Source organism: Sturnus vulgaris, unplaced genomic scaffold (genome assembly GCF_052056855.1).
Source record: "Sturnus vulgaris isolate bStuVul1 unplaced genomic scaffold, bStuVul1.hap1 Scaffold_198, whole genome shotgun sequence".
NCBI lineage: Eukaryota > Metazoa > Chordata > Aves > Passeriformes > Sturnidae > Sturnus > Sturnus vulgaris.
Window position 1 is genome coordinate 533615 of NW_028276185.1, and position 14741 is coordinate 548355.

The following is a 14741-nucleotide window of genomic DNA, read 5'->3' on the forward strand; positions in this document are numbered from 1 at the left end:
AACACCTCTGATCAAACAGCATATGGGGTACTCACCCAGGAATGGGCAGGCAGTCGAAAGCCAGTGGGATTTTATTCTAAACTGCTCGACCCTGTCAGTCGGGGTTGGCCCACATGCCTCCAGGCCCCAGTGGCCACAGCACTTTTAATTGAAGAAGCCCGAAAAATTACCTTTGGGGCTGCCCTAGTGGTCCACACTCCTCATAACGTAAGGGGAATTCTGAATCAAAAAGCTGAGAAATGGTTAACTGATGCCCGAATATTAAAATATGAAGCTATTCTAATCACTTCCCCAGATTTGGAGCTAAAAACAACAACTCCTCAATTCCTGTACTGGGAACCAGGAGAAAATTTAGAATGTGATTGTGAAGACATTAGTCCTCAGGAAAAACAAACAATAAAGAAATTAAGGGCAGAACAGCATGAGAATTAATAGGTTTTACCAAATGGCAGGGAAATTTTACTCAAAACCCAGGCCAGTCAAATTATTGAGCAATTACATCAACGAATTCATTGGGGAGCCATGGTGCTAGCAGACACATTTTTAAAATCTTTTGGATGCATTAACATTTTTGATATTGCAAAGCAGAGCAGCCAGAGTTGTTTGACTTGTCAGAAAAGTAATAAAAAAGGTATGTGACAAGGTCCGTCAGGAGGACAGAAATCTGCTTACAGACCCCTTGAAAGAACAGAAATAGATTTTACAGAATTCCCAAAAATAGGAAGGTGGAAATATTTACTAGTAATAGTAGACCAATTAATCCACTGGGTAGAGGCATACCCTGCAGCTAGAGCCACATCACAAGTGGTAGCCAAAATATTGTTGGAACACATAATCCCAAGGTATGGCCTGGTTCGAGCAATAGACTCAGAGCAGGGGACGCACTTTACATCAAAGGTGCTGCAGTCACTGACCCCGGCACTGGGCATCAGCTGGGAGTATCACACACCTTGGCACCCTCAGAGTTCTGGCAGGGTTGAAAGGATGAATCAAACATTAAAACAACAGCTGTCAAAATTAATGATTGAGACTAAAATGCCATGGACAAAGTGCCTCCCACTAGCCCTGTCTAATATAGGAACAATGCCAAATTCAAAAACAGGGATTTCACCATATGAAATGCTGTATGGTATGCCTGACCCTAAAGGAGTACACCTTGATCCGACCTTAGTTCAGGACCCTTCTCTTCAGAATTACATAACAACAATCAGCAAAAGCTTGGAAGAATTAAGAGAGAAGGGGATTTTAGCTCAAACTGTCGCTCTAGGATTTGCCATACATAAAATTAAGCCAGGACAACATGTGTTAATTAAAGTATGGAAAGAAGAAAATCTAGATCCAAAATGGGAAGGACCGTATTTAGTTCTGTTAACGACTGAAACAGCTGTGAGGACAGCTGGAAAGGGATGGACACATGTGAGTAGAGTCTGCAGGTTGGGCAGTGACATCTGAGCCTGGAGACCTCAAAGGGCGAATTCAGAGCTCTCGATGTCGGCACCGGATCAATTTGTCTCGAAGGTCTCCCAGTCAGGACTGAAAGTCACCTGTCCTGAAGCCAGGTGTGATTGTAACCTGTTCATCAAAAAGAGGTGTCCATATTGTACTGAGCTGTGGTGGTCTCATCCCTATGGTGGATATCTCCCATTCACATTATGTGTCATATGTAGAAGAAAGGAACAGAAGAAAACTGTTAAGGTGCTAAATACCCTATCAGCACGTGGAGAAATCGAAATTGATGATCATAACTGGTGGGAGTTATTTGAGAATGGAACAAGAGGAAAAAAGAAAGCCAGAGCAGAGGTATTGGCAAAAGAGTGTCAGAAGGGTTGTGTATACCGAGCTGTCACTGCTGTACCTTGTACTGGAATGTTAAAGCTAAAAGCTGGGACAAAATTAAGAAACACTACCAAAAGAGAAAGCAAAGTGGGAGAGCCCAGGACATATTCCCTGCTGCCGAGAAGATGAAACAAACCTCGGCTACTGGCAGCAACCCCGTAGGCCTTGAGGGAGGCAGAGGGATGAAAATGGTCATGGGAGTCATCCTATTGCTAATGATGATAAAAGGAAATAATGCTGATGCTTGTTCCAAGTGTCACCAGACAATTGGGTACGGGGATGCACGGTATCCACCCTTGCCTTCCACACACACATCAATTCGGCCTGCTGTAATAAACACATTATGCACTATTATGGAAAGAAGTGGCCACCAATTTGGGAAAAGGAGGGTGGGCTCCATCGGCATACCAAAGTTGCCCAGTAGGAGAGACACAGCTCTGCTTCACAAAAGAAGGTATGTGGGGATATTCAAATCAGGGAGGAGTGCAAGATCACTACAAGGAGGAATTGATTAAAAAAAAAAATAACTAAAATGTTCAAGGGAAAAAGGACAAACCATGGGGGAAGTTTTAACTTCTATGAGAGAATAAAACAAAAACTCAGCGAACGGGACTTACCCACCTTGGGAAAAAATTTATTTGTAGAATTAATGAAAGAAATTACTACTGAACTTAACTCACTGTTGGATCTGTAGAGGAATGCAGATGACTGAACAATGGCCATGGAGGGGGGGAAGGATTAAGGCCAAAACAGTTGTTACAGTGGAATGAAACAGAAATATCGAGGGGGGGAGTGTGGGAAGTTTAATAATTCTGAATGCTGATTAGAAATTGATGATAATGGTGAAGCAATTACTAAAATTACAGAAAAAAATAAAACGAATAGCCCATGTACCTGTACAAACCTGGAACTCTATGCTTAATAATAATTGGTGAAATAACCTGTTGGGGGGAGCTTGGTGGAAAAAATTAAGGTTTATATTAACATGTGCATTATTAGGAGTACTGTTCATCCCTTGTCTTGTTCCATGCTTCATTCAACTAATCCAGTCGGTGATTCAAGGAATGCAAGTTGCTACAATACCAAGAGACCCTGAGAAGGCAACAAAATTAATGGCAGTACATGAATTAAATCTAGTACAAGAGGTACTGACAAAATTTGAAACCAGAACGCGAATCAATGGGATAAAAAAAGAGAAGTGGGGAAATTGTGACAATTGATAAAAGATTCGTGTTAATCACAAAAGCATTGGGGTTTGTATAAACCAGAATACTAAGCTCTGAAATGAAGCATGGACACTAGATAAAGGAAATTATATGATAAAATAATTCTGTTTAAAATCATCTTGTTGTTATATTACGTTGTATTATCTTACATCACAATATGTCATGTTATGTTTTTCAAATAAGTTGTATCGGCTATCAGCTTGCAAAATCGGACTTCCCAAAAAGCCCTTCCTGCCTTTGTCTAATCAATACTGCCTATCCCAAAAACCGGACTCCCAGAACTTCTCTGGTGCTTATCTAGAAGGACCGGATGGCTATCTGTGACTGATTATCACCCTTTTTGTGAATTTGTGTACAACGAGAAACCACAGTATAAGAAGAGGCTGCAAACCAAGGTCGGGTGGAGCGTGGAGTGGGCGGTGACCCCTCACGTTCCCCAGCGCGCTGCTTGCTCTTTCTATATCAAATAAAGCAATCTAAATTTTGCTGAATATCGAGACTTTTGTCTCTCATTTATAACAGGGTTCACCTTTTCCTCCTCCATGTGTAACGTCGTCTGGAGCACAGAGATCCCAGGAGCTGCTTCCTCCTGAGCCAGTGGCACTCCTGGCACTGGGCAGCGCAGGGCCCTGTGCCCCGTATATACCCCTGCAGGGCGGGGCTGTGCCATGTCACCAGGACAACAGAATGGCCAACAGCACCCAGGAACCCGATAGAACGGCCCTGTGTCACAAAGGGCCCAGCCCAGCAGCCCTTCAGCAGCCCAAGCCCCTGGAAGTGTCATGGAGCAGGTGCCCAGCAGGTGCTGGCTTTGCAGGCTGGGCTGTGCGGGGCCAGAGGAATTGGCCGGATGGACGCAGGCAGGGAGTTGTGGTCAGCGGCTCCATGGGCGGCTGCAGGCCGGGGATGAGGGGTGTCCCTCAGGGAGGGCTCTGCCTCGGCCCCGGGGGGGCCCAATGCGAGGGCGAGGGGCTGGGGGGGCCATGGGGGCGTTCGATCAATGGGGAGGGCCCGGGGAGTGCTGAGAAGGGGGTGGTGAGTGGGGGGGACGGAGGGGTCCCATGGATTTGGGGGGAGTCTTGATGAGTGTGGGGGGAGTCCCATGGATTTTGGGGTCCTGGTGACGGGGGGAGAGCGGTGAGTGGGGGGGGTCCCATGGATGGGGGAGGGGCGGTGAGTGAGGGGGGGTCCTGGCGCCCTGGGGTGGTCCCAAGTATCCGGGGGGGTCCCAGCGCTTTGGGGCGGTCGGTGAACGGGGGGGCAGTGAATAGGGGGAGCCCCGGTAAATTGGGGGGGTCCCTGGTGATAACCGGAGCAGGAAGTGGGGGGAAAGGAGCGAGCCCCAAGGGACGCCCCCCGCTGCTGGGGACACCCCGGTGCCCCCCCCAGCGCACGCCCCCCCCCCCCCATTCCCGCTCCTGTTCCCGGGGGAAGTCAAAGGGGAGGGGCGGAATCCCCGGGATGGGCAGGGGGGGCACAAAGGGGGGTCCGGGCCCTGTGCACCGGAGGGTGGTCGGTACACGAGGGGGGGGTCCAGTCCCGGTGCCCGAGGGGGCGTCCCGGTGCCCGGTGATTCGTGAGGGGGTGTCCGGTGATTCCTGGGGAGGTCTCCGGTGGTCCTGGTGCATGACGGGGGGGTCCCGGTGACTCATGGAGGGGTCTCCGGTGATCTCGGTGCCCGAGGCTGGCGATGTTTGGGGGGGTGTCCGGCGGTCCCGGTGCACGATGAGGGGGTGTCACTGCTCGATGGGTGGGGGGAGTCCCGGTGCACGGTGACGGTGCTGATTGATGGGGGAGGTCCTCTGGTGGTCCTGGTGCCCGGTGATTGATGGAGGGGGTCTCCGGCGATTCCTCGGGAAAGGGGGGGCGGTCCGGTGATGCCGGTGCACGAGGAGGGGAGAGAGGAAACTCGAGGGTCCTGAGGGGGTCCCGGTGCACGAGGACGGTTAAATTCGGGGGTCCTGGTGCTCGGAGGGGGGGGGTCGGTTCCTGGTGTGTGACACAGAGAGAGACCCCGGTGACACTGGGGACCCTGGCACGGGGCTGGTGACACTCAGGGGCTCCGGGTGGCACAGAGACTCTCCCCAAATTCTCTGCCACGAGGTCCTGGTGGCACGAGGGGCTCTCGGTGATACGAGGAGCTGGTGGCACTCCAGGGGCTCCTGGTGGCATAAGGAGCTGGGGGCACTTGAGGGGCTCTTGGTGACACAGGGCTCTCGGTGTCACTCGCAGGGCTCTCGGTGACACAAGGAATCCCCCCGTTCCTCCTGGTGGCAATCGAGGAGCTTTTGGTGACACTCGCGGGGCTCTCAGTGACACGAGGAGCCCCAAAATTCCTCTGGGTGACACAAAGAGCTCCCCAAACTGGTCTGGGTGACACCAGGAGACGGTGGCAGGAGAGGAGCCCTTTGCACGAGGATCCGTCGCACGAGGATCCCCAAAATTCCTCGAGCGAACCCCCCGAAATCCTCACGCGGGACCCCCCACTCAGCGCGAGCCCAACCCCCCGCCCCCCCTCCTGCTCCTCACCCCGGGGGTCTCCGGGTGATCCCGCCCCAGGTCCTCCCCTTTCCCCCTTTTCCCCCAGGACTGGGAAGGTTGGAGGGACTGAAGGGGGGGTGCAGGTGTGGGGTTTTTTCGGGGGGGTCCCGGCGGCCCCCGGGGCGGGGTCAGTGCTCAGCAGCGGGGCCGCGCCGCTCGCACCCGTTGGCCGAGATCGGGGGGGGGGGGGGCGTGGGTGGCCCGGGGACCCCGCTGGGCCCCCAAATCACACCCGGGTCTGCTGCTTTAGTCCTGTGCTCCCAGCGCTGATTTTTCTCCTAATTCAGTCTTTTGGTGTATTTTTTTTTGCTAAGGTTTAATAAACCTTTATAAATTTACAAAGTGAGCGTCGTTTCTCACACCCTGCACTGCCGAGGTAGGAGGTGCAGCTGGAAGGAGGGGGGCGAGTGGAAAGCTGGTTTGAAGGGTCTTCATTTACTTCTCATTATCCTGCTCTGAGTTTTTGGAGTTTTCTGCCAGAAATCTCTCCCCTCTCCCACTCATCCACAGGGGTTTGGGGCAGTTTTCCCTTTTTGGGGGAAATTAAAGCCAAGCACAGACGCTCCTAAATAGGGGGAGCGGCAGCGAAGCTCCAGGGCTTCCCGCTGAGCCGGAGGCAGCGAACACGCAGGGCTGGGAAAGGCGTGCCGGGAGCTGCGGAGAACTTTGTTTGTGTTTCCAGGCCAATGGCGGCTCGGGCCCGGGCCCGTTCCAGGGCTGTTCCTCATCTCCGCCTTTGCCCTCCCACAGCCCGGGGGGCCCTGAGAGCGCGGGCCGAGGCTGGGCCGTGTGCAGAGCCCGGCCCTCGCTGCCATTGGCTGATTGTGGCAATGTCACTCCTGGTTGTCGCGCGCTGATTGGGCAGAGCAGCAAAGGCGCCATTGTGGCAGCGTCTGTGCGGGCCCGGCAGCGGCGGCAGCGGCCGGAGCCCGGGGAGGCGGCGGCGGAGCTCGGAGGCGGCCCCAGCGCAGGTGGGAGCCGCGCTCGGTTGTGCGGGGGCTCGGGGCTCGCTGCGGGCCGAGGGGGCGGCAGGGGGCTCTGGCGGGTTGGTTGTGCCGGTGCCGGCCCGTGTTGGCGCTGGGCTGAGGGCGCTGCGGGAGCGGCTGCCCGCGGTCTCCTTCCCGCTGGGGCCTCGGCAGGAGCCGGTGCCGGAGCAGCGCTGGCTCGTCCCGGTTGCTGTGGGTGGCACAGAGGTGTCTGCCCTGTGCCCGGGGCTGTGCGGGAAAATTCCCGTGGCCAGAGGTTTGTGTGCCGGCAGGAGACAGAGGAGTCCTGTAAAAGTGACTTTATTGATGAACAAAGAGAGAGGCCATGCGGCATTTGCCATGCGGTCTTTATAAAGCGCCGCCTCCTTTTTATCCTCATTTTCTCGTCTGCATCTCCCTCTCCTATTCCCCTCTCGCTGAGGAACTTGGAAGGTTCAGACTTCCCGATCCACCTGCGGCATGTCCCCTTTAATATGCACTCCTACTACGATATTAATCTTACTGCTTTCAATCCCTCCTTTTCTCGTTTTCTTAAAAATTGTCTTTACAAACTTTTAATTTCCATTGACTCAATGTCTTTTCCCGCATCCTCTTTGGCCCAAGGTGTCTTGCATGGTAAAAAGCTGAGAGTTGCTGTAGCACGTCAGAGGAGGAGCAGCATTCGTTTAAGCCATGGTCTTCCAGGGAACCACGAAAACGTGTCCCATTCCCATCCTTTCTCCGGAATACGAGATATTTTCTTATTTCCTTTGTTATCTGTTTCACCACTTTTCGGTTATCATCCATTTGCCAACAGCAGTTTGAGTCATGTAATTTTCCACAAACTCCTTCTCCTTCTGTGAATAGATAACCTGATCCCATCCCATGGGGAAACGTTGCATTCCTCATCTGAGTGGATTGATCGGGAAGAAGGTCAGGAGCTGGAGCTGTGTGGTTGGTTATTATTTCAAGGACACTTTTTAACCTAATTATGCCCCTCAAATTACGGATGGATTTTCTGTGTCCTGATATAAATCCGTTAGGGATCCCAGGGGCTGGTCCATGGTGTTGTAGCATTTGTTCTGGTGTCTGTTCATCTTCTTCCCATTTTTGGGTGCTCCTTCCATCCAGGGCTGCATCAATTGACCACTTTTCTCTAATTAAATCATCAAATGTTTGGATTCCCAAGTGATTTCTCTGGACTAGCAAAAACACCTCAGTGCTCTGGGGAGAGGGATGATTTCCCCCACACACTTTTTTTTTCATGACGTTTTCCCAACATTCATCGTTTGCTGTTTCCCTTTGCAGCTTAACCAATTTCTGTTGCAGTCGGATATCCTCACTATGGGCTCTGCCTTTAGTTGTGCAAATTCCATCTGTGCAAGCAGGCAGAGCTTGGGGTGAGGGGCAGAGGGAATCAGCCGAATTCCTCCCCCAGGCAAGAAGATCCTGGGGCATTGTCCACACTTTGCCTCAGGTAATTTGCATTTCTAAAGCTCCCCCTCACGGCTGCCAGGAACCGATTCTTCTCTTCCAGAGCTGCCGTTTGCTGATTCACATGTGCACCCCCACAACCTGCTTGTTTTGTTTTGTTTTGCTTTGCTTTTTTTCTAAACGATTTTGTATTAACTGGTTATGCATTAAAGTCTCACCATTAATACTCTTCTAGTTTTGCCAGATGCAACCTAAAGATTCGCATCCAAAAATCCATTCTGACATTCTGCCATCATTAAGAGCCTCCTGTAAATATGTACAAAAATATTCCAATGCAATCAAGTTTTTTCTGCTTTTCCTGGGAGTAAAATCTGTCACAACCCTGGCCCAATCCTAACTGATAATATAAATGTAGGATTATTATGAAATGTTTTTCTAATGGAGTAATCTTGTCAGTTAAACTGCAGGAAAAACAAAACTCTCCAATAATATCTTTAGTGTTAGAGAGTCAAGGTTTTACTTGATTCTGGTCGGGGTGTGCAACAGAAATCATTTCATCCACACATAGCCCGGATGTGCCAAGAAAATCATTCCATGACACGTGAGTTTTACTAGATTTTCATAAAGTTTTTACAGCCGGAACCCATAGAAATCCACTCGTCTATTCCTCATTACATCAAAGTTGTCTGGTTCTTAGTATTTTGTTTCTTAGCAGACCCGGATTTCTCCTCTTGTGATGTTAATTAGGTCCGAACTCTTGGATTTCCTTCTCAGCCTTTTCCAGACCAGGAGTCTCCATCTATGCTCTATGCCGGGGGCAGTGTCTGGGGTGGGTGTTCTTTGATATTTGCTGATGTTTCGTTGAGGTTTTGTTGATGGGCATTCTCTTTGTGGGTATCTTTTGGGCTCTTCCCAGTCTGTTGACATGTTAAACTCATCCCTATTGACTGGTGTAACACCCCTTAAAAAGTTCTTTAAAATTTCTTTCCCCAGTGCAAAGGCAAAACAAGCCTGAGTTGAGAAATAACTTTTAAAAATTTAAACAAGGTATATTTTCCAACAGTGGAATCCCGGGCAGGCCAGTGTGTGAGTGTAACTGAGAGGCAGAGTGGAATTCTGCCATTGTCTTCCCCAGCAGCTGTGGCAGTGCAGGCACTCTTTTGGTTATCAAAACTTTAATTTGATGCAAGACTTGACCAACAGGAGATCCTCCTTCCAGCACTTTTTGGGCCTCAGGTCCCATTAAAGCTGTGGCTGCACAATTCTGCAGACAATGAGGCCACTCTGGCCACTGGGTTAAACATTTTAGCATGAGAATTCCTTTGGCATGGCCCTGTTTAGCATTCTCATACAATTCAAATTCTTTTTCCCTTTGTGGTAGGGCCAGGGCAGGAGGCTCAGTTAATCTACTTTTTAACACTTGAAAATTCTGCTTTCCTCCTGGTGTCCATCCCTCAAGTTTCTTGACTGGCAAGATAGGAATGTCTTAGGAATAAATCCCTGGCTCCAAAAGCCCTGCCTTTAGCAGGGACTCAATAAGAGGCTGTAAGCCCTTCCTTCCCTCCCTTGGAATAGGGTATTGCTTTCAGACTCCACTTGTCCTGGTTACTTCAAAGAGCTTTGGAGAGGCTCCATATCTAATTTCCCTATTTTCCTGGAGCTGCCCACACTTCTGATTTCACTTCAGCATAGGCCTTGCCAGACATTTGACACAAAGGCACAACAGAACTTGACTCTGTATCACCTTTTCCAATATCAATTTGCATTCCCAATTTAGCCATCAATCCCTTCCCAGTAAATTACAATCACAATTAGGAGGAAATAAAAATTCCTAAATTACAAACCCATCCCCCACAGCTGCTAACAGCGGTTGAATAAAACACACCAGCTCACCTTTCCCCTTTCTCCCCTGAATAATTTTTGGCGATTTGTCGCCTTAAATCTAAGATTGGGAGTGGATGGAGAGGTCTCTGTGTCCATCAGGAAAGGCCTCCTCTCGATCCAGATCCACCCTGAATGTTCTCAAGGGCCCCAGTGCTCTGTGTCCCTGGTGTAATGGGAGCTGTGACACCCCTGACAATGTATGTCCATCAAGGGCTGGACTTGCTCCTCCTGAGGGTGCTCCTGTATCTGCTTCCAGTGTCCTTCTGCCCTGCACATGGAACCCTGATTCCTTCCCAGGGACTGTTTGGGTTGGCTCTCCCCTGCCGAGGAGGGCAATGCCTCTGCCAGGACCTTGTGGCCGACCCCGTCCCCTGGGTGCTGGGGCCCCCTTGGGCCCTGGGGTTCATCCCTCAGGGGCTGTAGAAACTCTGCCATGGCCTTTGCCTTCCCCTTGGCCTTTTCCTCCTCCCTTCTTGCATTCCCCTGCTGTGCCTTTGTGACCAAGTGCTCCAGGGGCTTCTTCTGCCCCTCCTGCAGCCCCCTCAGTGCCTGGGGGTGCTCATCCTCTGACAGCTGCTGAGCTTTCTGCTAAATCATTCCTTTCTGCACTGACCCAAGGAAAATGCTAAAAAGCTAATCTGGATGCTTGCACGTCCAATGCCCATTTCCCAGCTGTTCCTTTGTGCTGCTGCTCCTTGTGCTGTGGCTGCCGTGGCCAGCCCGTATCCCAGAGCCGGTGCCTGTCCTGCCGCAGTGTCCAAACGCGGCCCCCCCGGCGGGCAGGGCCGGCAGCTCCACGGGGCCGGGCAGCGGCCGGGGCGTCCCGCAGCCTCCTGGGGGCCGGGGGCCACTGCCGGGCCTGCAATTGCCGGGGGGTGCTGGGCTCAGGCAGCGCCCGGCGCTGAGCCCCGGCTGCCCCACAGCCCCGGCCCGGCCCCGCAGCTCCTCACAGGCCCCCAGCCCGTGCTCCCGGTGCCGCCCCTCTGCGCCCGCTCCTGCCGCTGCCCAGCACAGAGAAACCCCCTGCAATCCTGACCTCCTTGTGTGCCTGTCCTGGCAACCGGGGATACAAAGGATCTGCAGCAGCTGGCAACTCTTGAGGATGTGTGTGCTGAAAAACATCCCCGTCCTCAGAATTTTTCTCTTCCTCCTCTTTACCGTCCTTCATTTTTTTTTTCCCAGATAGAGTGCTCCTGCTGCATCTTGCCTGAACCATATTCCTGCACACTTCTCTTCACCCAATCCCTTCCCAGCACACCAACAGCATCCATCCCCTGTTGTCTAAATCCCTTCTCGACTTCCCTTATTGCCCCCCTGGGTGTCCATGTCCGTGATTACCTCTGGGAGAATGTGCAAACTCCCTCAACATGCTCCCAAGGGACCCTTCAGAGATATTTTGGGATCATCATCCCTTTGGCCAGGAGCCCTTCCTGGCTTTCCCTTTCTACCATTCACGGGTGCCCTGCCATGTTTAGTCCCCGAAGATCCCACTGTAGTCCCTGCTGAGATTTTCAGTGCTCTCTGGCTGCTGACTCTTCCCAGACCCCCTGATCTGTCACTCGTCTGTCTCCTGGCCCCAGCGCCCCCCGGCAGGGGAATTTGGGGAGGTGGGAGGGGGGGAGCGCCAAGGCCGGGCCCCCCCGCGCTGTGGTGGCGGCAGCGGCTGCAGTGGGGAGCGAGTGCGGGCGGGAGCGGCCGAGAGCCCAGCGCTGCCCCAGCCCGAGCTGCCCCAGCTCCATCGCTGCCCCTGCGCTGGGATGCTGTGGGTTTGGGGGGAAGAGGGAGCCGGCAGTGGGTGCTGGGCCTGGGGGCAGCAGGAGAAGCGAAGGAGAAGCAGGGTTGAACAAAATGGTCAAATGCTGCACGTGGGAGGAGCAGGTGGGATTGTGCAGGAGAAAGAGGAATAATGGGAGGAAGAGGAGTGTGAGGAAGTGTAGGGACACCAGAGGAGGAACAGAAATGGGAAGCAGCACAATGTTCCACTCGTCCCTGTATCTGCAGCCTCTGCCCCAACCCCAGCAGCGTTCCTCCCCCAACATGCAGCAGGTCACAGAGGAGGACCATCCATGATTTTCACATGACTGAATCTTGGTGTTTGTGAGCTTTATTGGCCTAAATGTTGGTGCTTTGATTTTTTGCAGGGGCTCAATCCTTATATTTTGGAAGGAATTTTGCCTGAAACTTACTTTCTGGGGAGTTTTTTATCTGTGTCTTGATGTTTGGATAATTTTTGTGCTGAATCGTTGTGTTTTGGAGGTTCTTATAGACACAAGATGCCCAATGTCTTCCTGTGTTGCACTTTGAAAGCCCAAGGTGCTCTCTTGTGTTTTCCTCCAAACCAGGATTTGTCATTCCCAAGGCGTGGGTGGATGGAGGAGGAGGAAAAGTCCCAGGGATCCCACAGGAAGAGGGGCTGCAAACCCAGCCCAGGGAGCTGCGAGGAGGAAAGACCCTCCCTGAGCCGGGAAGGCGGCCGGAGATCCAGGCAGAGCTCAGAGCTGGTGGAGAAGCCTCCTGGAGGGGAGAAGCCCCACAAGTGCTTGGAATGTGGGAAGGGTTTCAGCTACAGGTGCAGGCTGATCCAGCACCAGATGATCCACACTGGGGAGAAGCCCTATGAGTGTGGGAAATGCAGGAAGAGCTTCAGGACTATTTCAACTCTGATGAAGCACCAGGTGATCCACACAGGGGAACGGCCCTACACCTGCTTGGAATGTGGGAAGAGCTTTGGGTGGATCTCTGCCCTGAGAAGCCACCAGCACATCCATACCGGGGAGAGGCCCTACGAGTGTCCCAAGTGTGGGAAGAGGTTTCAGACCAGCTCCCATGTCCTCAGACATGAGCGGATTCACACAGAGGAGAGGCCCTTCCGCTGCCCCGACTGCGGGAAGGGATTCAATCTCAACTCCACCCTCATCAGGCACCGGCACATCCACACTGGGGAGAGGCCCTACGAGTGTCCTGAGTGTGGGAAGAGCTTCTCACAGAGCTCTCACTTGACCTGACACCAACGGAGGCGCCACTAAGAGAAGCTCTGTGAGTGCCCCGAGTGTGGGAAGAGCTTCGTGCTCTGCTCCAGCTCCATCCCCCATGGGAGGATCGGTGTTGGATGATCGAAAAAAACCCAAAAACACAAAACCGAAACAAACAGAAAAACCCAAAAAACAAACAAAAATAAACCCAACAAATCAAAAGAAAACAAACAAACAAAAAACCCAATGAAACAAACAAAAAAACCCCACCCTAATAGTGATACACACAGAAACAATACAAAAACACTGAAATCAAACAAAAAGAAACGTTAAATTCAAAATAAAGAAAGGAGAAAAGTCATGAACTAACATTTCTCTCTTTTTAAACTATGGAGAAAAAACCCTTGTTTCCTCTAAAACATGTAAAAGTATTTTGAAGTGAATATGACTGTTCTAACTGTACATATAAAGAAAAGCATTAATATTAAAGTAAACAAATGTAAAAATTGCAGTAATCTCCTAGGTTTTAGTAATAGAAAACCCCTGCTCTCCCCCCCAAAAAAAGAAAAAGGAAAAAACTCTATTTTAAAAAATAAAGTAAGTTTTTTTTCAACTGTTATAATCCTTAAACTGTGCATCAGAAGTTAATATAGTCCTCAAGAAAAGTTATGAGAAAAACTGTTAGTCTGTATAAAGGATTTTTAGATAGTAATCAGATTTCCATTCTCCTGGGAAGCTAATCACTGTAACATCAAAACAAAAAGAATCCGTTTTCTTGTGGAGGAATCTCCATAGACTGAAAAAAAGTCTCCTCTTTCAAGTAAATGAGTAAAAAACTATTTTAGAGATGGTAGACTGAGTTGTTTTTGTACGTTTTTAGTATTAAAAAAAATGTATGGAAGAAAAAGCAGTAGACTAAAGTTTTCTTCTAAGGGTTTTTTTCATATGGTTTCTAGTAATAAAATTTCTCTTTATACCATTTAAAGTAAAAGCTGTTTTTTGTCTACTTCTTAATCCTCTCTCACAACAAAAAATTTCAAATTAATAAACCAAAACTACTACATTTAACCTCAGTGATTCCAGGATTTTGATTTCCTATTACTCTAGGGTGTCTTCTGCAGCCAAATGGTGATGGACTGGGGCAAAGACCAAGATTTTGGAGACAGTGGGGTGGAAACTCCTCCAAAAATGTTCTTCCCTCCCTCCCTCCCAAGCACGTGGATCCTCAGCTGGCACAGACACAGAAATTCTTTTATTTTGGCCTTGATTTGCTTTTCATTTCTCTTCATCCCTTTAAAACATCCAACACGGGGTAAAAATAAAGACACTGAACTGAGACATGGGTGGGGACATGGGGGGACATTGACAGGGTGGGGACACAGACATGGAGAGTGACATGGGGACACATGGACATGGAGGGGGACGTGGCCATTCGTGGGGACATGGCGGGACACGGGCATGGATGGAGATGTGGGGGACAGTGACAGGGATGGAAACATGGTGGGGACACAGCCATGGGTGAGGACATGGTGGGACATGGCCAGTGACATGTGGGGACACGGCCACGGCCGGTGCCATGGGGGGAACTTGCAGGGGCTGTGGGGGATGCTGGCTTGGAGGGAGTTGAGGGTTCCTGGCAGGGACTTGGGGCTCGCTGAGGCCTTTGGGGACCCCAGGCCGAGCGGCTCCGGCTGCGCTGGGAGACCCTGGCGGAGGTTCTGGGGCAGCTGCTCAAGGACCCCCTGCCCTGGAGCCCCAGCCGGGCATTGGGCTCCTGGAAGGGAATGAACGTCCTTGTCCCCAGCACGACAGATTTCTTATTTCTTGCAGGTGCAAATGGTTCTCTTACCAGAATAGCTTGTTGTGTTAATTGTTGCCATGCT